Genomic DNA, 22,714 nt, shown 5'->3' on the forward strand with positions numbered 1-22,714 from the left:
AATTAATTTACTGTGGAATAAACACTGATGAAAAATACCACAATTTTTCATTCTTCCCTTTGGCAATTCTTTCTTCACTGATATTTGCAAATTACTGTGCAGGTTTTGATGAAATATTTAATTAATTCAAAAAATTCAATAATTCCTTATGGAGTCATTAGTATAGATAACATAATATTCAGAATTAAAAGACAGAAAGATAATCATGAGAGTGTGGCTTTTTCAAAGATTCTATTTATTGTGATATCTAAATAAGTAAAGCAATGTTTCAGTATATAATGTTTTAACTTTCTACTGGTACTGCACCAAACTGCAATATTTTAGTGATTTATAAAAACACAAATTTATAATAATTATTTAGTTTATCCAGAATGCTTTCTTTAAGCTCAAATGAAAGAGTTGACAATGGTGTGTTGATTCTGGAAGCTCTTGAATATAATCCAGCTCTTTGCCTTCTCTGCTTCATTCCTGGGCTTGTAGCTGCCTTCTGTATCTTATATCACATGCAACTACATAAGTAGCCATAGGGCCAGAGAAGTTAGTAATAGGTTTAAGTCCTCATTATAATTCTTGATTCAAAATTTCTTCCTAATGCAGATCCTGAGAGGCAAGAGTGATGTTTCCAGTAGTAACTTTCCTGTCACCAACGTGGGTGATGTGGATTGAATTTCCAAACCAAGCCTCAGGACCCTGGCTGATTGAGAATGGGAGCTCAATGTTTCTGTCATTGTTTCTATATCTTTCCTCTTAAAATAGTGAAGGATGGAAGAAAGGAAGGAGGGAAATAAGAAGGAAAGAAGGAAAGAAAGAAGGGATGGAGGGAGGGAAGAAAAAAGCAGGGAGGGAGCAAGGAGGGGGATCGGAATGCAAACACAATTGCATTGTACAATTTAATTTGGTCCTCCATTAATTGCTTGTGGTACATTTCTAAAACATTTTATTGAAGCATATAAACATACCAAGAAATGCGCACAAGTATACAGATAAATAGGTTTTTGTTCCTCTTACCACATCCAATAAGTAACTCTTGAAGAGGAGCAAAACATGACTAGTACCGCTACTTTTAATATTATTGCCTAATTGCATTCCTTAATGGAAAAGAGGAGTACATTGTCATTTATAAAACAATACTAGACAAAATTTTATTGATTTCTAAATTATTTAGTGACAATTGACCCAGCAGAAATGCTCTGCTTTTCTTACTTCCATCACGATTTTATCATTTTAGAAGTGCAGAGTGTTGAGCAGAAAATGTAAGATACTTGTTGAAAATAAAATCCTGTTTGGTGTCTTAGAGTTTCTTAAATTAGATATATGATCATTGGATTATCAGTTGAACATAATGCATTTTATGAAGCTATGTACTTACGTAGTAATAATTATTTCATTTTAGCAACCTCTGCTGAAGCTAATGCTCATCACTGTTCTTTGATTCAGAGCAAGCAGAATCACAGTGAGGGAGTCAAATGCTTTGACTTTAAGCTATGATATCTGAAGTCTACAGGTGAAGTAGTTCATAAGCATGCTTGGGGCCAAAACAGTAGCATAATGAGTTAATCCTCCACCTGTATTACCAACATACATTAGTGATTTCATTCTAGTCCTGACTGCTCCATTTGTTGTCCAGAACCTAGTTGATATCCTCGGAAGGCAACAGAGGATGGACCAAGGACTCGAATGTCTACACCCACATTTGAGATCTCAAAGTTCTTGGCTCCCAGATAGGAATTGACCCAGATTTGCCATTGAAGCCATTTGAGAAGTGAACCATGGGGTACAAGATCTCTCTCTCTCTCCCTGTCTCTGTAACTATCTCTCTTCCATGTGATACAAATAAATCCTAAAAAAAAAAAAAAAGTAAAAATGAAAAATAAGGAGTCTGCAAGTATTCCCATCTTTCCAAATATTTAATTTTACCAGCTATATTTTGGATCTAAACTAGTGAAGTACAGTTAAAACTTGTATTTTAGAAGAGTGTCACTTAGGCCTCTTCTGAAGAAGAGTTGTTGGTAGAATCCCGGAAGTGGCTCGGGGAACCTTGCACAGTGGACACATCTAGGCTCAGTCCCATCTGAGACTAGTGAGTTAGCAAGTTATAATAGTCCCATTCAAGCACAGCAGGTAAGTTCTGTATAGAGAATAATGACAGAAAATGTAATTTGTTGAGTTGAAATGTGTTAAAAATTTCTTATTTACTACCACAGTGACTGTATGAAGAGAAGAGAAAATTGATTCAGTGAATTAAAGAAGTCTGATTAAAATTATAACCCTAAAAAAGGGGTTTGTCTGTTTAGTCAAACTGCCTGTGTCCATATTCTACTCCAAATCAAGTAGGCATCTGATTAATGTTACGCAGTTCCTCTGTGTTTTGAGTCTCCATCCCCCATAATATACAAACCTGTGTTTTACACAGATTTTTTTTAAAAAAAATATTTATTTGAAAGGGATAATGAGAAAGAAAAAATGATATGGAAATCTCTCATCTGCTGTTTTACTCCGCAGAAGTCTGCATCCACTGGGAATGGGCCACTACAAAGCCTGGCACTCAGTATGGATTTCCTGTGGCCACTGCCTGCCTCAGAAGGGACATATTAGCAAGAAGTTAAACTTGGAAGTGGTGCTAGGACTTGAATTGCATGACGGTCTCACCACTGTACTAAGTACCTGTCCTTTATATGTCCCTTAAGGCAACTGAATGACTTATACATTAAAACTTCTTAATTTCTAGTAAGAGTTTATCAAATGTTGGCTGTTAATGCACTATGCAGTAGAGTTAAAAGAAGACTGAGTCAAGCAAATCCTGCCTTGAATTGAACACTGAACCTACGCTTATCTATAAAAAAAAATGAGGAGAAATGAAATAAGATTTAAAAAGAGCATGTTCAAGGCTCATTGAGATCCAGACTCACAGGTTAAGCTTTCTTTCATCTGAATTTTCCCTCTCTTTGCTTTACTTCATTTCTTCATCCATTATATGAATAAAGTCATTTAGAAGAATGGTCACTATAAATGTCTATCATCAATATCTTTATTTCCCTTTAGTGCAATAAGATTTAGTGAAATTCCTGGTGTGAGACTCCTGTGCCCTAAAAGTGAAGATTTATTTTTAAATATGTGTCTATTCATTTAAAAAGTTGAGCAACATGTGCATACACACGGAGAAACGCAAGGACTAGAGGGGGAGTTTTTGTTCACTACTTCACTTCCCCAAATGGCAGCAACACCAAGGGCTGGTGAGGAAAATCCAGAACTCATACACTCCATCATCTACTGCTTTTCCAGGCATCCTAACAAGAAACTGCTTGAGAGCTGGGAAAGCCTGGACCACAATAGATCTCCGATATGGAATGCAGCCTTTGCATGCAGGCATTTAATCCACTGTGCCATCACATCAGCTCCTGTTTGTGTTTCTTTTTCCTGAAATGTTTTATCCTCAAAAATATCTGATGTGCCTTTGGCTATGAACCCCAGTTCTCTAAATCAATACATGTGGCAATCTGTGAAGCATGCATTGTGCAATTCAGTAGAAAACAATGGCGAACATATTCAATGCTTATGATGAGAAGATATTGTCTTAAGCAGCTGGCCTTCAATAACAAAATCTTTTTTTTTTAAAGATTTATTTTTATTATTATTTTGTTATTGGAAAGGCGGATATACAGAGAGGAGAGACAGAGAGGAAGATCTTCCATCCGATGATTCACTCCCCAAGTGAGCGCAACGGGTCGATACTACGCCGATCCGAAGCCAGGAGCCTCTTCCGGGTCTCCCACGCGGGTGCAGGTTCCCAAAGCTTTGGGCCGTCCTCGACTGCTTTCCCAGGCCACAAGCAGGGAGCTGGAAGGGAAGCGGGGCTGCCGGGATTAGAACCGGCGCCCATATGGGATCCCGGGCGTGCAAGGCGAGGACCTTTAACCACTTGCGCCACCGCGCTGGGCCCCTCAATAACAAAATCTTGCAGAACTCTGTAGAGTAGCTGGTGTGATTTCACTGAGTTTACAGATAATTAAACTGCAGCTCACTAAATATCTAGCCTAAACTGGTAAATTTGCAGAGCCAGAGTGTTATCAACCCAGTCTGACCACAAAGCCCTGTGGCTTAGCTGTTAGATGCGGAGCATTCAGCCCAGGCCTGTTTGAATGCCAGTTTTTTCCTATGTAGTGTATAATGCCCTTTACCTCTGTAGCATATTTCTGTAGCATGGTTGGCTTCCATCTGATTGCTCCAGTGAATGCTAACTCTAAAATTTACACAAGGATATATTTCTTTCGCTGTGACTATTCTTTTGCTTTAGAATATTTGCTTTGAATATCAGGAACTTTTGATAGAATTTATAAGTTTTTTAAGGTTCTCTTGTGACCATGCCCTTTTAAGTCTGTCAATTCACACTCTGCTGCCAATTCCTTATTTTTAAGTCTTGTTTTTACATTAAATTCTACAGGGAGAATTTCAAAACATTTCTACATTTCTGAATTCTGTATAACCTGGAAATAGCGATGTCTCAAGTTTATTCTTATCTTCATCTTGCTAGTGAAGTAATTAAAGGATGGGTAAAATCTGCTTAAAATTTCATGTAATTAGCAAAGCTTGGGGGAAAAGTCCTATTTAAATTTATCAAATAAAGTGTAGATATTTTTACATATGAAAAAAGAGGAAACTTGACTCATTTATAAAAAGACCTAAGTCTCTAAAACTAATGAATTTTCTTGAGCTTCTTGATTTTTAATTCTCTTGACAATTTCTTCGATTTTTCTAGTTCAGTTTATATATATCAGTAGAACATCTATGAAGCTATAATTATAATGGTTTCCTTTCAATATAGACTGGCATTGTAATGTCCTCGGTATTATTATAAAATATTTTATACTTTAATATTCTCATGAATGGTAAAAAAAAAACTCAGGGTTTTTTTCTCTGTATCTTTGCAGTGCAATAACAAAAATGCTGAAATATGTCTCAACTTGATTTGTTAGAATAGAAATTTCCCGTTGGTGTGTTTTATGCTAACATTATCTGTAAAGCCTATAGATTCTCCCTGGTTCACCATTTTTCAGAATTGAAAATTATTTTCATCACCCAAGAAATGTTACTGCTAAGACATCATAATCTTTCTTTTTATCATGTTGACAAAAATGTTACTATTACGCTTGTTCTAAAGCTAACCAGTTTCATTACATTTAAACATAAAAGGTGTAATTCCATCAGTTTTCCACTCAGTGTCAAAATGTTTATAATAAAGCCTTTGTACCATGGTGGTTTTGGAGTAACTACCTGGATGTCAAGATAAATTCACGGAATTGAAATGCCTGCAGTCCAAAGTGGAGAGGAGTTCATAATTCTTTCTTTATTCATTTCCTTTTTTCATTATAGGCATCAGGCACATTGCTTTGTTTCAACATAAAATTAGTACTAACAAAAATGATGAAGCATGAATGCTATGTGCTTAGTTGATATGAAAACATTGTAATGCATTTAAATATATTTTTACTGCAGTTTAGTTTCTAGACAATTTACTTCACCCACTTCCATTTGTATGACACAACCATGTATATCTTTGAAACAGATTTTCTTTTACCTTTAATTCTTACTTGTCACACCGATATGTCTATGTAACATTGTCACTGAAAGTCAAGTGAGCTATGTCTGCTTATATTCTCAAAGTCACACTGAAAAGGCTATTCCCTGGGCAACTAATTTTAATTCTCATGGTGATTCACTTTAAAATATTGTACATATATATTTCAACATTGCAGCATTCTAAACGCAGTATCTCCAATCACGTCAAGGGTGTTCAAGAAACTGTCATTTCTTCCACAGCCAATGACTATTCAGTTTTTGATATGAATCGAAATTAGAGGTAAGAATCTGGAAATTCAAAAATGGTCAAAGCGAAAAGGTTGGAGTCAGTTTGAATACTATGATGTGAGAAACACTGTGGCATGGATATGGGTATGGACACCTTGCTATGGATCACAGGAGGATGAATAATTGCATCAGAATAAGAAAGAGGCTAAGAGGTGTGAAACAAAACAGAAGAAAACATCACCCACTGCTTCATTAGATGAATTGGTATTTCTGATGATGACAGGGGAGGATACAGGGAATAGGAGCAGGTTGAGTTTCACAGAACATGGCCTACTAGAGAACAAAAGTATTCGTGTATGGTTATAAGGGATAGATGAAAAATGGTGGGAGATAACATCAGATATACGGAATGTACACAGAGTATGAAGGACCTACATTTTTTCTTTTTAAATATTTGTGTATTACTTTGTGGGAAATAGATACTGATATATATTAGTTTGGGGCATTTAAGACAACTAAATATTACTTTGATTAGGAGTTTTACCATATCCACCAACTCTAAATTAGGTTGTTTTCTTATGTGCTCCTGTAGTACACAATTCTTCTGTGGTACTTATCACAATGTTTGTAATTCTGTGTATATATCTCTATCTTAAAATAAATTGAAATGAAGTGAGACAGTTTTCAATGAAAACAGCAATATCTGAATTTGAATCTGAAAGATTATTTTTAAGCATAGTTTATTGATATGCTGCCTTGTAGTGAATAAATTCTTTTATTTAAAGTCTTGGATTGATATAATTGAACTAGGTAACTAAAATATTATAATTTTCTAATTATAAGCTAAGCCACTTATGGCATATTCAACCATACTAGTCATACAGGGTTGGTGCTAAAATATGAACGATATCTGAACTTGGCATGATAGATCCTGTTAAGGCCAACATTGTGTGTGCCTCTGTCTTTAGTCTATTCGTTATGTACTTCAGATCCATTGTAGACTTCGGTATTCTCATCCATTTTCAGTCATTCGCTCTGTCACTGTAGTCATGTAATCCCTTGATAGATAAGTGATACAAGGCATAGGGAAGGAGAAAGAGCCCAGAATAAAGAAAGGCTCAGGTAATTTCCAGCCCTGCATGGCACTTGCCTTGTGACCTTGGGATACGTCCTCATAGTTTACAGCCAATGCCCATGATTTCATGCTGTTTAATAGATTAAAATGGGCTAAGGTACATAAACAACTGGGAGTAACTGACATGTTAGAGGTATTAGGTGCCTTAAAGTCACTAAATGTCTTCAATTATTAAGCTAGGAAAGATTGTTATCATTTTTGATGCCTTTGTGAACACATAATTCTATATAAATGGATTACAAAACAATTATTTACATTTTACATATAGCAGATAGCATTTGTGTGGTGTAAATAAAACAAAGAGGCTGAACAAAGTTTGCTAAGATTGCTTTAACAGAAATTTTAGTATTCTTATGTAATTTTAAACAGAAATACTTTCATACTGAGCAATAGCAGCTGTAATAGAATTGACAAAAATGCGTAATTTCCTAAGATTGAAAAGCATTTGAAAACTGCATTTAGCTGGAAATTTTTTTTAAAAAATTATTTAGCCCTATTTCTAAAGAAGAGAGGCTTTCACATTTTACATATAATCACTTTCCTTTTCTGTAGATGGAAGGGACTGAAATGGCTGTCTCTAACCCTTTGCTATAAAGGCCTGCAGGGGAATTGTGACAAAAGAAGCAAAAAATGCCTGAAATGGTTTGATATTAAATGGCATTTTTTTTCTGAAGTGATTCTGACTTGTCTTTCAGATTTTTTTTTCCTTTGAGTGAATCAGAAAAGAACTAGGTTCCTATTAATCTAGAATGGTCTTTTTTTTTATCCTTCTTTAAAATAATCCATGTGGAGGGAGACTTGTCATGTCACTCAGAGTTTTCTTTCAGAATCCCTGTTTGATGAAGTCAGCCCTTCTTTTAAGATTTGGAGAATAATGAATCGGTAGTAAGAGGATAGGCAGGTTATAGTTAGAAGCTCTTGGGTGAAAATCCTTTCATGAGGCTACAGGCCTATTTGGCTTTTCTAAAGCCTAAGGTTTTCTTCCCAACTATGGCTTGCATTTTTGTTAATTCAGAGCCTGAAAACTTTATTAAAAGATAAAAGAAATAGTAACTATTAGCGCTAGTTATTAAGTTAAGTAGTAACAATTATTGTAAAAATAGTTAGGTGTATATATGAAAAACTATAAAAACACAGTTGAGAAGAGTAAAGAGTGTTTCTCATCTAGTCATATGTCCCTTTTCCAGAGAAGGTTTTACTGGCATGTCTCCCCAGAAACATAGATTTCCTTTTACTTGAATTCATAAGCACCTTTTGACTTTCCAAAGCAAAGAACTTGAGAAAATTTACTGAGTCTTAAAATTTCATAGTCATTCCTGAAGATTTCTTCTGACCCTAAAACTTCTTCTGTAATTAGGACTTATAAGATGTGATAAACTGAAGCACTTTGTTGCTATGTCCACACAACTACTGAGGCATTGCTAACACTATGTTCTTTCAGGAGGCCTGTGATGTGCCAGGCACTATATTCGAATATTCTAAATCCAGAAATGTTTGCTTTTGTGCTGTTTTATTTTACAAGCTTAGTGTAATACATTGTTCTTATGACCTCACTTGACAGCTACCTCTTCTATGTCAAGAGTGTGCACACCCGGAAAATCCTGATGAAAATTAGAGTACAATCCTAAAATGCCAGGACTTGGATTACATTCAACTTGTCACATGCTTTCTGGTTATGATGTATGAGGCTGAACTCATCAGTGATGGATTCCTAGCAATAGCAACTACGTAGGTAAAACTTCTTAACTAAGTAGATACTTAATCATTTTGGCACTGTAAAATGTCATGAGTCCTCCCAGTGTAATCATATTTTCATTTGTCTGTTTCATCGGAAGAGTAAAACCAAGAAGCAGTACAATAACTCCAACCCTGCTACAAAAAGAATAGCACAAATGCATAGCTGTTTTGGTAAATGCCTCTTGTGTTACACTAAGCTATTGATGATTGTTCATTTAATGACCAAAGTACTATTTGGATTGCAGTGGTGCACATGTGAAGGCTGAAGATTAAGTGGCTCAGTTCACTTTTTCCTCTCTTCTGCTAGTCCCTCATCTAGTGCTACCACTTAGAATCCAGGAGTATCACTTTACCGCCCGGTCAGCTCCTGAGACACTGATGAAAGGTCTTGAAACTCCAGTTTCAAAGGCACCAGTTCATGTCCCTGCTGCTGACTTCTCATTCAGCTCCTTACTATGGCCTGGGAAAGCAGTGGAGGATGGCCCAAACCTTGGGACCCTGCACTAGAGTGGGATGCCAGCAAGAGGTTCCTGGTTCTTTGTCCCTAGCTCCTGGCTCCTGACTTTGGATAAGCTCAGCTTCAGATGTTGTAACAACTCATGCAGTAAACCAATAGATGGAAGATGTTTCTCTCTGTGTCTCCTTCTCTCTGTAAATCTGCCTTTCCTATGAAAGTAAATAATTAGCACTTCTACCATTATCTCTTGGTCAAGTCAGTTACAATTGTCTATCCAAGTTCAATAAAGAACCATAATATATTACCTCTTCTTGGAGGAATTTTAATATACCGTTACAAGAATGAGACATGTCATGGGAAAAGTTTCGCAAAATCAAGTCCATTCAAATCCTAAATCACTATGAATAAAGTTTAGAAAATTCAGTTCATTTCAAGCCAAATTCACTAAAAGTAGATTAGTATTTTAAAGAAAATTAATACTAAGGAAAGGAAGAAAATAATATATGTTATCATAAAGTAGTTACATCTATAAGTTTGAATTGCCACATGCTAATGACTTGTTTCTTTAAAGAGTCTTCTAAAAAGCCAAACTACTTTATTTTCTGAGACAAAAATTACAATAAACTGATGTCTTTGTGCTGAAATCTTTTCAGAACTCTTTGTTCAGCCATAACAATATAAATGGCAACAAAAAGCAAAAAGTCTATCATCTGTTTACTTTCTAGACTGGTTTTTGCAAACAGGTTTGCTTATACTTTTTACAGATTTAGATGTTTTGAGTTATTTCAAAAATATGTATAAACTATTTTAAATGCACATATATTTACAGCATTTTTCTGATTACAATATGTGGAAAATTTTCATGGATAGGTTTTAGACTTTCTAAAAGTGCTTTTGATTCAACTTTAGGCATATACAGAACACTGCACAATTCAGGAGGAAAGATCTATGAGAAACTGCACACAGCCAACATTTTGAATAGAAAGACACTAACCTCACAGCCAGAGCTCTGTACTCTTATCACACTATCCATCACAGCACGTGGATAACCAAAATCGTGACTTCTCTTCAAAGATTAATTTTATTTGCTTTAATGCATAAGTGGTATCGTGCATTCTCTGGTTTGTATACGGTCTGAGTGTGTCTGTCAAAGGCCCAAGTGTTGGAATCTTCATCTTCCATTTGGTAATCTTACAAAGTGATTAGAGTTTTTGATCTATGAAATCTAATCGGGAGTGTTGGAAGCTTCTTTGGGAAAGATGAAGTTAGTTTCCATTGGTATTCCAAGTCTGTTACTTAAGACAAGCTATAAAAGAGGAAGCCTGACCTCTCCTTATTGTGGCTTCCTATCTCATGATGTGATCACTCTTCCTGCACTTGCTTCAGTCTCTGGAATAAGATCCTTCTCAATGATGCAGTGTAGTAGGGGGGCTAAAGGGAGCGGGCACCATGAGATTTGGAATTTCAGTCTTCAACTTTGTGAGCTACATAAACTTATTTCTTAATAAAGTGTCTAGCCTCAGGTATTTCATATAAAACAACATGTGCTATGTACTCTTTTCAAAGGAAAGCACACATTATAAGTTTGGCAATGGAATTTAGAATCAGTTACATCTTTTATTTCTCATTGTGTTATCCCAATTGTACATGACAGAACTCTTAAAAGAACATATGCTGAACAAATAAAGTGATGAAGTTAAAACTATGCATCTTGATTTTGAATCACCTTAGATAAACTGCTTTTAAGGCTTTTTTTTTTGGAAAATCAGTCAAGAATTCCTAAAATTAAATCTTCTTTTTCCATAAGTAAAATGGAAGCAATAAATACTATATGCTGTGATAATAATATAGTTTTCTGATATTTACCAAACTTGACAATTTTTATCCTTTATTTTCCTCTTAAATTCCCTGTTTTTGGTTTTGTTATTGCTACAGAGCCTGTGATCACACATTACCTGAGGATAACATTTTTTTTTCTTAAATTTTGATTACTTCTTTTTTTTATATAATTTTTATTGTTTTCGATACAGTTTAGTTGGCGGTGAGCTCTCCCCTGCCCATCTCCTGATTCCACCCCTCCCCGTTCTCCTCTCTAGCATCATAATGTGTTCCCATCATGAATCTTCTCAAGTCCATCATGCTTCCACTGGAGTATCTCCCAGCCATGTAGAAGAATAACTTTTTGTTGTAGGTTAATTCTTGTATCCCGGGGCCCTAATTAGGTACAGTGAGTATTAGACCTTTGTTGTTTATGGGCCATACCAATCACAGTATATGTGGACACTGACAATCACAGGTGGTTATTAGTACTCCTCACAGTAAGTCCTAACTGTCAAAATATTTCAAATGTCATTAGTCTTTAAACGCACAGATCAAAACTCATTCATTCATATTTCTTTTGTATATTCACCTTTATATGAGATAAGCTTCCATCAGATTCCAGTGAAATGTGTTTTTCTTCTTAGCATTCCAGATAAATAGGAAAACTTACTCTTTAATCCTTACTATGTAAATCATTAAGAAACTGGCTTACAGTGGTGGTGAGTGTGAAAGCTGGGTTGGGACTTGACTAGTATAGGCTCTTCATGGTCTCCCTGGCAGGGCTGCTTTATCAGTTGATACATGGAAGAACTGGGATAAGGGCAGACTGAGTCAGGCAGCTACACCAACTTGTGCATGCATTGGCTGGGATAAGGTTTAGGCTGGGATGTACTCTCTTACTGGTTGGCACAAATGAGAACTGGGTCTAAGAACCAGATCAAGAAAGGCTCCTAAATGTCATCCCATCATGACCATTCCATCCTTTACCCAACCTCAGGGAACAGCACATGGGAGTGTACTCTGGCCTCAGAGCGCATGTTGCAAAATTGGGCAATGTGTGTTTCTGACTCCCATGCACCCAGATGCACATGGAAGAGGAGACAGCCAACTCCTCTAATTCAGCAGAAGACATCAAGTACCTGACCGAAAGGCAGAAAGAAAAACATGGTGAACAACTCTTCAAACCAAGTTTTCCAGGAAGTACCTCAGTCTGTACAGAGATCAATGTGGACAGCAAAGGGGCCTTAGAAATAGTTTCTTACCTATGGCACAATGAAGCAATATATATATATATGACATATTCATACATATATATGTCATAACAATCAAGACCACTCAAGTAACACCCCCAGGACAGTCTTTTCCTCAGTAGGGTCCCTGGTCCAAACACCTGGGTACCAACTTAGTCTCCTGGCACTGATGTCATCTGCCAGCAGAGTTAAGCACCATTTCCCTCACCAAGTCACAGTCAGGGGAGAGAGAACAGAGGTTTTCTCTCACCCAACCCTCACCATCATTCTTTCCTAGCCTAAACAATGACTCACATGGATCTGCATCCCTCAGGGTAAGGCTCTGTAACAAATATTAAAATAGGGCCCAGCACGATAGAGCAGTGGCTAAAGTCCTCACCTTGCACATGCTGGGATCCCATATGGTCGCCAGTTCTAATCCCGGTGGCCCTGCTTCCCATCCAGCTCCCTGCCTGTGGCCTGGGAAAGCAGTCGAAGATGGCCCAAAGCCTTGGGACTCTGCACCCGCATGGAGACCTTGACGGGGTTCTTGGCTCCTGGCTTCGGATCGGCGCAGCACCAGCCATTGCGGCCACTTGGGAACTGAATCATCAGACAGAGGATCTTCCTCTTTGTCTCTCCCCCACTCTGTATATCTGACGCACCAGGATCCCATATGGGCTCCCCAAGTGAGACCACATGGGATCCTGGTGAGTCTTAGGCGAGGACTTTAGCCGCTAAGCCACCACGCTGGGCCCAATTTTCGTTATATATATAACACTTCAATGAATCATCACTCCCCTCATATTTATATAACATATTTCATCATTTTCCAAATCAAATAAGTTTACTTTGGGGCATAAATACCATTGATATGTTACTTATGCTGGCTCTTTTTCACAACAAATAATCTTTAATTAATTTCTTTCTGTAAATAGAACAATTTGCATATATTTCATACATTCAACTTAAAACAAATAACAATGCTTCCTGCTCTTCCTCTCTCTTACTGCGGACTGCCTTGTGATTCAGTCTTCATTTGGCCACTAGGTGGTGACCTGATGGTTGCTGCTTCCATCAATATCAGCACAAATGTTCTTTCATGTTAAACACATCATGCCACATGCTATTTTTGCTACAGGGGAAGAGAAGCTATGACCCACTTCCATTAAATATTGTTGGTGTCCCTGCTTAGTTTCCTCACTCATGCAATTTCCTTTATTCCCCCTCTGGCATATATTAGAAGGAAACTCTTATTCGGGTCATTCTATCAGTTTCTAACAGATGCCTCTCTCAAGGTGGTTGTATTGTGTTCCCCTGAGGCTTAAGAGAATTGGAGTGTCTCTATCAAGTATTCATCCAAATCATCCTCCCAGCTGAGAATCAACATATTTGCAAGGATGAACCCCAGATGGCGTGTTTCTCTCTATCTAGGGTACATTTTACACCCACTTTAAATCTCTGTTGAGGGATTGGTTCTAGAGGGAGGGGGTGGTTCTTTTCTGTCTCTGTGTTGTTCCATAGCCCTAATTTCAGTATCTCTTACAAACTGTAATGCCAAGATATACTCTTAGTAAAAATCATTGCAATGTTTCAAAAATCATTTATTTAGAGAATAAATGATTTTTCAGCTAGCACAAATAATATTCAATATAATACCCAGGGAAAAAATAATAGCACAACAGATCTACTAAATCTGTCATAATTTTTATTTGGAGAAACACATTTTTTTGCTTACAACTTCATTAGGAATGGAAATTAGATGAAGAAATTATATAACTGATATGTGTGGAAATAAGTGGCTAGCATTTATATTACTTTTATTACAAGAATATTTTCACTGGATTTTTTGCATCCATGTCTTTATTTAAATAATGCATTTACTGCTTGTTACTGATTAGACATATCTTCCCTGCAGAAATGAATACACAATCCTTGTCCTCCAGGATTCAAAAGAACAAAAAATGTAAGTCTAAATCACAACTTATGAGAGGAGAATTCACAGGTTCTTATGTGTCTTCATGATCATGATAATATGGCTGAGTTTCTATGAAATAGGTGAGGAAAGACAAAATAAGGGGGCACGGAATGCTGTCTACAAGAATTTGAAAGACTGTCATGGGCAGATCTAATGTGTATGACTTCTAAAGGAAAAATTAAGGAAGAGAAAAATTGGATCACAAACAGAGACACATAAAATAGAATGTTAAGAAAAGATAGACTTTAATGCAAAGAAGGAAAGTCTCAGTGGTGGAAATTTCCAAAGATACCAAAGAAGTCATTTATTGTTTTTTTTTTTTAATGTTGTTGAGAGATAGCACTAAAATTACTTTTGGTATTTTGAACAACCAGACTTTTAAAATCAATAACAATATTTGATGTAGCAGTCAAGATATAACTTAAAATGCTTGCAACTGATATAGTAGTGTCTGCCCAAGCAGCTTGTTCCATTTGGACCAGATGTGACATTTGGAAAGAATTCTGACTTTGTCTTGGCCCAGGCCTAGCTAGACCTTGACCATGGCAATCATATAAGAAGTGTACCAGCACAAGGGAACTCTGCCTTTAAAATTAATAAAACAAATAAAAACTGAAATAAAAATATTTTGGAAAAATCTTTATGATCATCACCATATCTATTCATAGACATACTACCATCACAGCTTCTGATGGATCATTTTCGTCAGTTTCATGAAAGAGTTGTGAAAAGCATTGATTCATAATTTATGAAATCACATTTAATGTAGATATAAGCAAGGGAATCACTGAAAAATATAAAATCTGCTGCATGTTTTCATTCAAATTTTATTTACAATTCATTAACATCCACTCATGAGAGTAGAAATTCATTTATAATATAGTATGAGTGTATTTATGAATAACAAATGTGTATATTCGCCCAGATATTCTGAAAGAAGCGTAAAGATATTTACAGTTAATGTTATAGAACAATGAGACGTTAGTAAATAAAAGACTGGATTTAAAACAAAATCTGGGAATTTGGGATGTTTTTTCTGTTCCTTGTGTTTTTCTCATTTCTGAGAACCATGATAGAACTGTACTTCTCCCAGAATACATGTAAATATATCCTGAACATCAATTTTCAATTTTTACTGTGCTGTAAAATCCTTACCACATTCCTATGTTTTGAAGTTTAAACATTTCTGAATCCTCATTTCTTTTTTATATCCTTATTTTCTATTACCTATCATCATTATCATCCATCTCTATCTGCCTATATTTTAGTCATTTATTTTTGTACAACTTCAACTCCCAGCTATGCTGGAGGCAAATGCACATCTGTTTGGCGGATGGAGTGAGGTGGAACACTTCCCTATAGGAAGATAATTGATTAGAAGACAATGGGAACTCTTGCCAGTGTAAAATTCACAGCCAGCTGTAATTCTGTGAGCACACTGGGAATTCAGGGAAAGGTCTTGAAGATGTTAATATGGAAATACACAGGCCAGAAACTCCCTAAGCTCACAGAGAGATGCCTGTTGGAAGAATACAGTGTTTGCTAGTAAAACCCTCCCTTGCTGTTAACATATAAGCCACTTCCTGTCTCAAATCCTTGCTGCGCCTAACTAACCCTGCTTTAACAGTCTTGTGCTGTCAGTAAACTTTGGCTATTGGCCATCAGTCAGTAATCAATGTATTTGACCATCGGCTCAGTGTGCCAAGTTCCTTGCTGCTGGACAGTGAACACATCCCTCAACAGCTTCCAAACATTTGTGACTGATCAAATGTACATGTACGTGCATATATACCTATATGGGCATCACTACATTAATGTTCATATTTATATCCATATTTAATATTTAATGTACTATACATGTATGTTTATAAACTAGTACATAGCACATATGTGGTATCTGAAGTATATTATATATATTATATACACTGGTATGTATTATAATACTATATATGTATATTACTATGTATGTCTATTATCTCATTATGCAGTCTTAAAAATAACTGACAATCAAAACTACTATTATAGATTTCAAGACATTGTTGTGTTTGAATTTGGGACACAGGCTGCGAAAAATGCATAGAATCACCGTGTTAAAATTCTGAAATATAGGCCCGGCACCATAGCGTAGTGGTTAAAGTCTTCATCTTGCACGTGCCAGGATCCCATATGGGCGCCGGTTCTAATCCCAGCGGCCCCACTTCCCTTCCAGCTCCTTGCTTGTGGCTTGGGAAAGCAGTCGAGGACGGCCCAAAGCCTTGGGACCCTGCACCCGCGTGGGAGACTTGGGAGAGCTCTTGGCTCCTGGCTTGGGATTGGCTCAGCTCCGACTGTTGCGGTCGCTTGGGGAGTGAATCAGCAGCAGAGAGATCTTCCTCTCTGTTTCTCCTCCTCTCTGTATATCTGCCTTTCCAATAAAAATAAATAAATCTTAAAAAGAAATCTGCAATACAACAGTGTTTAAGGATCACGTTTTAGGAATCATTGTAATAGATGGTTGTACACTCTCTGCTCTTCCTCTTAATTGCACAGAAATTTGTGAAGGATAAAGGAACCAGTAGATTGAAAACCCAGATCGTTTTGTGATGAGAGTCCACACCAGAACACAGCACTCAAAATTACTCATTGCACTAGTAGGGCTTATAGAAGGATCTTGCCTCTGAGTGTTCCAGACTAGGCAAGGAAAGCAAACAGCTGCATCGTGTTTGTGGAAATTGTTGACCCAGTATGTGGCTCAGCAGGGCATATGAATGTGTGTGTGTGTACTAAAGTGTAGTTAATTTTCAGTTGGAATTGACTAATGTGAGAATCTCACTAAGTGTCCCAGTGAAATAGAAGTTTTAGCTGGAATTGTAGTTATTTCATTTGAAGATAAAAAGTTCACAAGTGTGACATCATTAAAGAGGCTCCTGGGGGCCAGCACAGTAGCATGACCAGCTGATCCTCCACCTGTCAGCACTGATATCCCATATGGTTGCTGGTCCATGTCTGTCTGTTTCACTTCCCAATCCAGCTCCTTGATGTAGGCCAGGGAAAGCAGAGGGGATGACCCAGATGCTCGAGTTCCTGCTCTGATATGCTGACCTGGAAGAAGCTTCTGGCTCCTGGTTTCAGATAGGTCCAGCTCTGGCCATTGTTTCCGTTTAGGAAATGAACCAGCAGATGGAAGATCTCTCTGTCTCTCCCTCTGCTTCTGTGATTCTGACTTTCTAAGTAAAAGTAATCTTGAAAAAAAAAAAGAGGCTTCTCAATGAGATTAAGGAGGCCACTGTGATTATAAATTATCTCTTTCTCTAATTTTAGTGCAGCTGCGTCATAAAGAGATAATAAACGGATGGAAAATTCAAACATAATAGCAATTTTTGTTAAACAAGCACAGTTTCTATTCATGCTTTGGGGCCATTGATATCTCTGTGTGGAATCAGAAGAGATGTGTCAGACTGCTAAGAATGTTCAGGGCAGGAAGTCAGCACTATGTTCCTTAAAATGATAGCAGTGATACTAACTTTTCGCATTTGTCATCACATTTATTCTTCACAATAATCTGTTCAAAAAAATTTTAATCCTCACTTTGTAGATAATGAAAGAGAAAAACACTCACCAGGTTACAGGGACTTAGGGCCTCATATTTTAGTTACAATGGCCTAGCTAACAATATGAGAACATAGACAGTGTTTCTGCCATGTTTGCTTATTTGCAATCTAAAGGAAATGCTAAAGCCTCTGTTCCGAAAACTACATCAATATACTCCTGAAGTATATTCTGGACTATCCTACATGCCTAAAAACCTCAGAACAAAAACCCAGGCTGAGAGTTAATGGAATATTGAAATTCCTGAACAAAGTTTTAATAACTGAAGAGTTTATTCAAGAAAACAAAAGAATAAATTCCTAAAGCATTTGATTTTGTAACTGTTGTCACATATCTTGCGTTATTGGGTTATATTACTGTTTCCTCCTCAAGTAGTTTTATATTCATTCTGAAAGCAATACTCTAAATAGGATTTTTTCCCTTTCTGGTTGTAAGTATTCTGTGTTCTTCGTACGTCCATGTTTCTGTAGCTGTGATCCACATTATTACTGTATAAAACAGTCCTTTACAGTTCTTCATTTTATAGACCTGCTTTGATTTTTCCAATTACTACTAGACAATTGCTGTCATAATTGGTGGCCACAGGGTGAACTGCTCTTTGATGCGTGCGGTACAATATGAGGACTCTTGAATTATTTTCTTCCCACAGTTAACGCATAAATACTGGAGAGTGATCTTTGAATAATAGCATTGCATTAGGAGAAGCCATGCTTCCGTTCTTGCTTTGTTCTTGCAAAAACAGAAGGGAAAAAAATCAAGAATGACTTTTAACCTCTGGCAATTAGACTATAATTTCCTTCTTGGTTAATAATAGAGGCTACGAGCAAATATTTACAACTTGTGTTCTTTTACATAACTAAGAGTGATTTCACTATGGCAAACTACTCAGCCCTATTCTGGGACGCTGGGGAATTTTAACAGCCTTTGTGATGTGTCAATGTTACTAGGCTAAAGTCTCTAAACATTCAATCAAACGTGAATTTAGATGCTGCTATATTTTGGAGATGTGATTCAAATCTGTAATCAATTTGTTTTGGTAAGACAGACTTCCTGATGTGGTCAGAATGAGATTAAATCAATGTATCAAAGGAACTTCAGAACTGAAGTCAGTATCCTGAATAGAGAAAATTCCTCCTTTGGAGAATAGCTTCCATCTACATTGCAAGTTCTAACCCTCTCTTCCTGACAAGCTGTTCTACACATTTCAGACTTGGCTGGCCCAGTAGAATAATCCATTGTAATGAATGGTTGCTTCTGTTCATTCTGTCTCCAGTTGAACACACGCTGAGACACAGCGATAACTTCATGTCTAGTGCTGTTTCTCAAAGACCACAGTTTCCATAGAATGAGTGGTCCCAAGTTACGCAGGAATGTGGGAATTCCCTTAGGTATTTTAAAACATCAAACAGAATGCTACTATTCCATACACGCTGTTATCTCTTATTTTAATTTGACAGTCTAACTTGGAATATTCAGTAGAAAATGCATAGAATTTATGCATTTACATACTACCTATTGCATGCATTTCTATATTTAATGCAATTCAATGTGTGTTTACACAAGAATACCTAAAAATAATACCATTACTTTTGTATAATTAAATACTTAATAATACCATATCTGATTAATTTTTAATTAAAAATAATATTTATCTGCCATATAAACTTAAGTCTATGTTGCTGTCTGATATAAATGTTTGCTTCTTGCAGTAACACCTAATAATTTATAATATTTCTATTATAATTTATGCCTATTTCTATTTTATATTTTGTTACTATATGTGAATTGTATGTTATTGTTGCTGGTATCTAAGGAAATCAGCTCTGAAGATAAAACATTAAAGTCAACTCAGGGTCCATGTTTGTTGTCTCAAGATTTTGTGCATATTGGGGTCCTGGTACAGTGGCCTAGAGGATAAAGTACTCATCATAAATGCAACCCCTTTCCCATTCCTGCTCTCTGCTTTTGGCCTGGGAAAGTAGTTGAGGATGGCCCAAAGCCTTGGATCCCTGCACCCAGGAGTGATACCAAGAGGAGGCTCTGAGCTCCTGGCTTTGAATCAACACAGCTCCTGCCATTGCAGTCACTTGGGGAGTGAATAATTGGACAGAATATCTTCCTCTGTGTCTCTCCTCCTCTACATCTATATAGCTGACATTGCAATAAAAATACACAAATCTTTAAACAAAAAAAATGTCTGCTCATTAGAACAAGAGGCATTCAGGAGGATTCCAGGAAACCTTCTTATCTGAATAGAAGAGACTGAGCCTTAAAAAACTAGAGACCTGAATAAATATGTCCAGGAAGGAGATAACTATATATCAAATGGGGAATTTGTTTTCAAGTATGAAGCCCATCCTGATCAGCACATTTGAGGAAATTATCACTTCCATCATTAGAGAGCAACCACAAAATAAAGCCACAAATGACTACAACCTAATAAAATTATAATTAAAGATTGTTCATAGTACTGACAAGAATATGGAAGAACAGCAACTCCCAGTACTGCTGATGAACATATCGATCTGGTATTGGTTGGAAACTAGCAGTTCATCCAAGATTATGCATATGTACAACGTTATCTATCCAATCCACTTCTAGCCATTTACTCAAGCGGAATGAAAGCATGTGTTCAATACAAAGACTTGTATGTGGATGCTAAAAGAGCTTAATATGTAATGCCCCCAACTGGAAATCATTTAAACGTCCATCAAAATTTGAGTTAATAAGTTAGGATGATGGGTACAATAGTATTTCTTGACAGAAGAATACTGTGTGGTATAATAAAATGAACTATTGATGCACATAATCAATTGGTGAATCTCAAAATAGTAATGCTGAGAGAAACAGCAAAAGAGAATTAGTGCATACAATAAACTTCCATTTATATAAGATTTTAGAAAACCAAATAAATTTCATAGTCAAAGAAAGCAGGTCAAGTATTCTGTGAGTGGAGTATTAGAAGGTTTGGGGAGAGGGATTCTAAGACTCTAGGAAATTTGCAGACATGATGTGTGTTTTTTTAAACCTATTGTTGATTGTTTTCTAGATTGATATATATAACTTATTTAACTTATATAACTCATAGAGTATCCCTAAAAATAAGGAGTTATTGCAGGCTGCTTATATTATAATAAGAATTTTTAAAAACACATTAGCAACAAACAGAGAATTTGAGTGAAAACATAAAAAGAAACTGGTTGTGGTTCATTCATTTTGTGGCAAAGATACCAATATGAAATATTAACAATTTCCTGGAACAATTGCCTCATCCCAAATTGGTGCCTTGGATAGCATTCTTTCTTATTTATAAGTTAATTAGTAGATTTTAAATTTATTTGAAACAGAGACATTCCATGATTGATTTATACAAATGCCACCAAACAACCATAGCTTGGAAGTCAGGAGGCTGGAGCTCAGTCTAGTTCTCCCATTTGTGGGGAGGGAATCCAGTTAACTGAACCATGATCTACTGCCTCCTGGGGTATGCGTTAGTGGAAGGCTTGATCAGAAGCCAAATGAGCAGGACTCAAAATATTCACTCTGATATGTGATTCAGGGGTTCCAAACACCAGTTTAACCATAGCCATACTCTGGTTCCTATCATCACTTCTCAACTTTGCATTCCGTTGAGAAGTATCACAGGATATGGAAGAGAAAAGCAGTTTGCCATTGATTTCTAGATGGTCCCTTAGTCAAAGTGATAATCTGATTTGGCTAATTATTTATCAAGTTTTTTGAAAGTGATGAATTAATTTTCAATGCACAATGTAGATTACTAGGAAAAATAACACCCATTTTATAAGGATTGCTTGATTCTCACAACAATCCTCTCAGGAAAATAATATCATTATCTCAGTTTTAGATAAGGGGCTGAGTATCAAAAAGTTAGGTAATTTATCTGTGGTTCCATGGTTCCAAAATTAATAAGGGCTGGTAGTTGAACTCAGTATATATCTTTATTAGTTGTTTTTGATTACCAAATGTTGGCTTTCTGGTGTATACAAATTCACCATTTTGATATATTTTCAAGTATCCAGCTAGTAAGAAAAGTAGGAGAGAGAAACAGTAGATTGAAATGGAAAAATAAATGAGGAAGGAAAATATGACAGTTCCTTGAAATTAAGAGATGCTTTGCAGAAATGGAATTCAGTTAATATAAGAATTTTCTACAATTTAATTATTTTATGAAAATTATGAAGGGACATGCACATAAGAAACAGTTTGCAAATATTTTAGCAATATGATAATTATTTGAAACCAAACATTTAAATAAACAAAAAATGAAGAAAATAAATCAACAACTCAAAATTTGCATGTTTAATTACTGTATAACATCATTTAAACTACAATATTAAAAATAACACAATTGGAAAGACAAATTCACATTATTTTTATTCAGTTCATTATATAGCTTTAATTTTTAGTCATTTAGACGTTAGCTCAATAAACATTACATGAACTATTCACAACAAAATGGTGTGTGAGGCATTATCACAAAGAATAGAGATTGCAAAGATAAAGGTCACAGTTCCCATGTTTGCTACAGGCAACTGAGTACACAAATTTTGTGAGCAATGGCATGGAAACCGCAAATTGGAACCTTTAGTAGAAAAATGCAATAGCATTACTATATATTATAGCAAAGTATTTATTAAATAATGATGTTCTCCTAATGATTACAGGAGTCACAAGTATTTACATACAATGAAATGAAAAAAAAGCTATTCTAATTTATCAGATGTGCTGAAACAAAAAATGACTTTTTCAGACAATATTAAGTGCTTTAACATGAAGCAACTAATTATTTAGGTAAGGAAATCTTACCTGACCTATTATCTCTTCAGTAAATGGAACTTGTTCTTGATATGATTTGTTAATTAGTTGTTACACTTCCCTCAAAATAATTTTAAACATATTTGCAATGATAAGAAATTGCAAATCTTATATACATTTTATGATTT

The sequence above is a fragment of the Ochotona curzoniae genome, unplaced genomic scaffold (genome assembly GCF_017591425.1).
Source record: "Ochotona curzoniae isolate NIBS_2020 unplaced genomic scaffold, NIBS_Ocur_1.0 scaffold_1037, whole genome shotgun sequence".
Lineage (NCBI taxonomy): Eukaryota > Metazoa > Chordata > Mammalia > Lagomorpha > Ochotonidae > Ochotona > Ochotona curzoniae.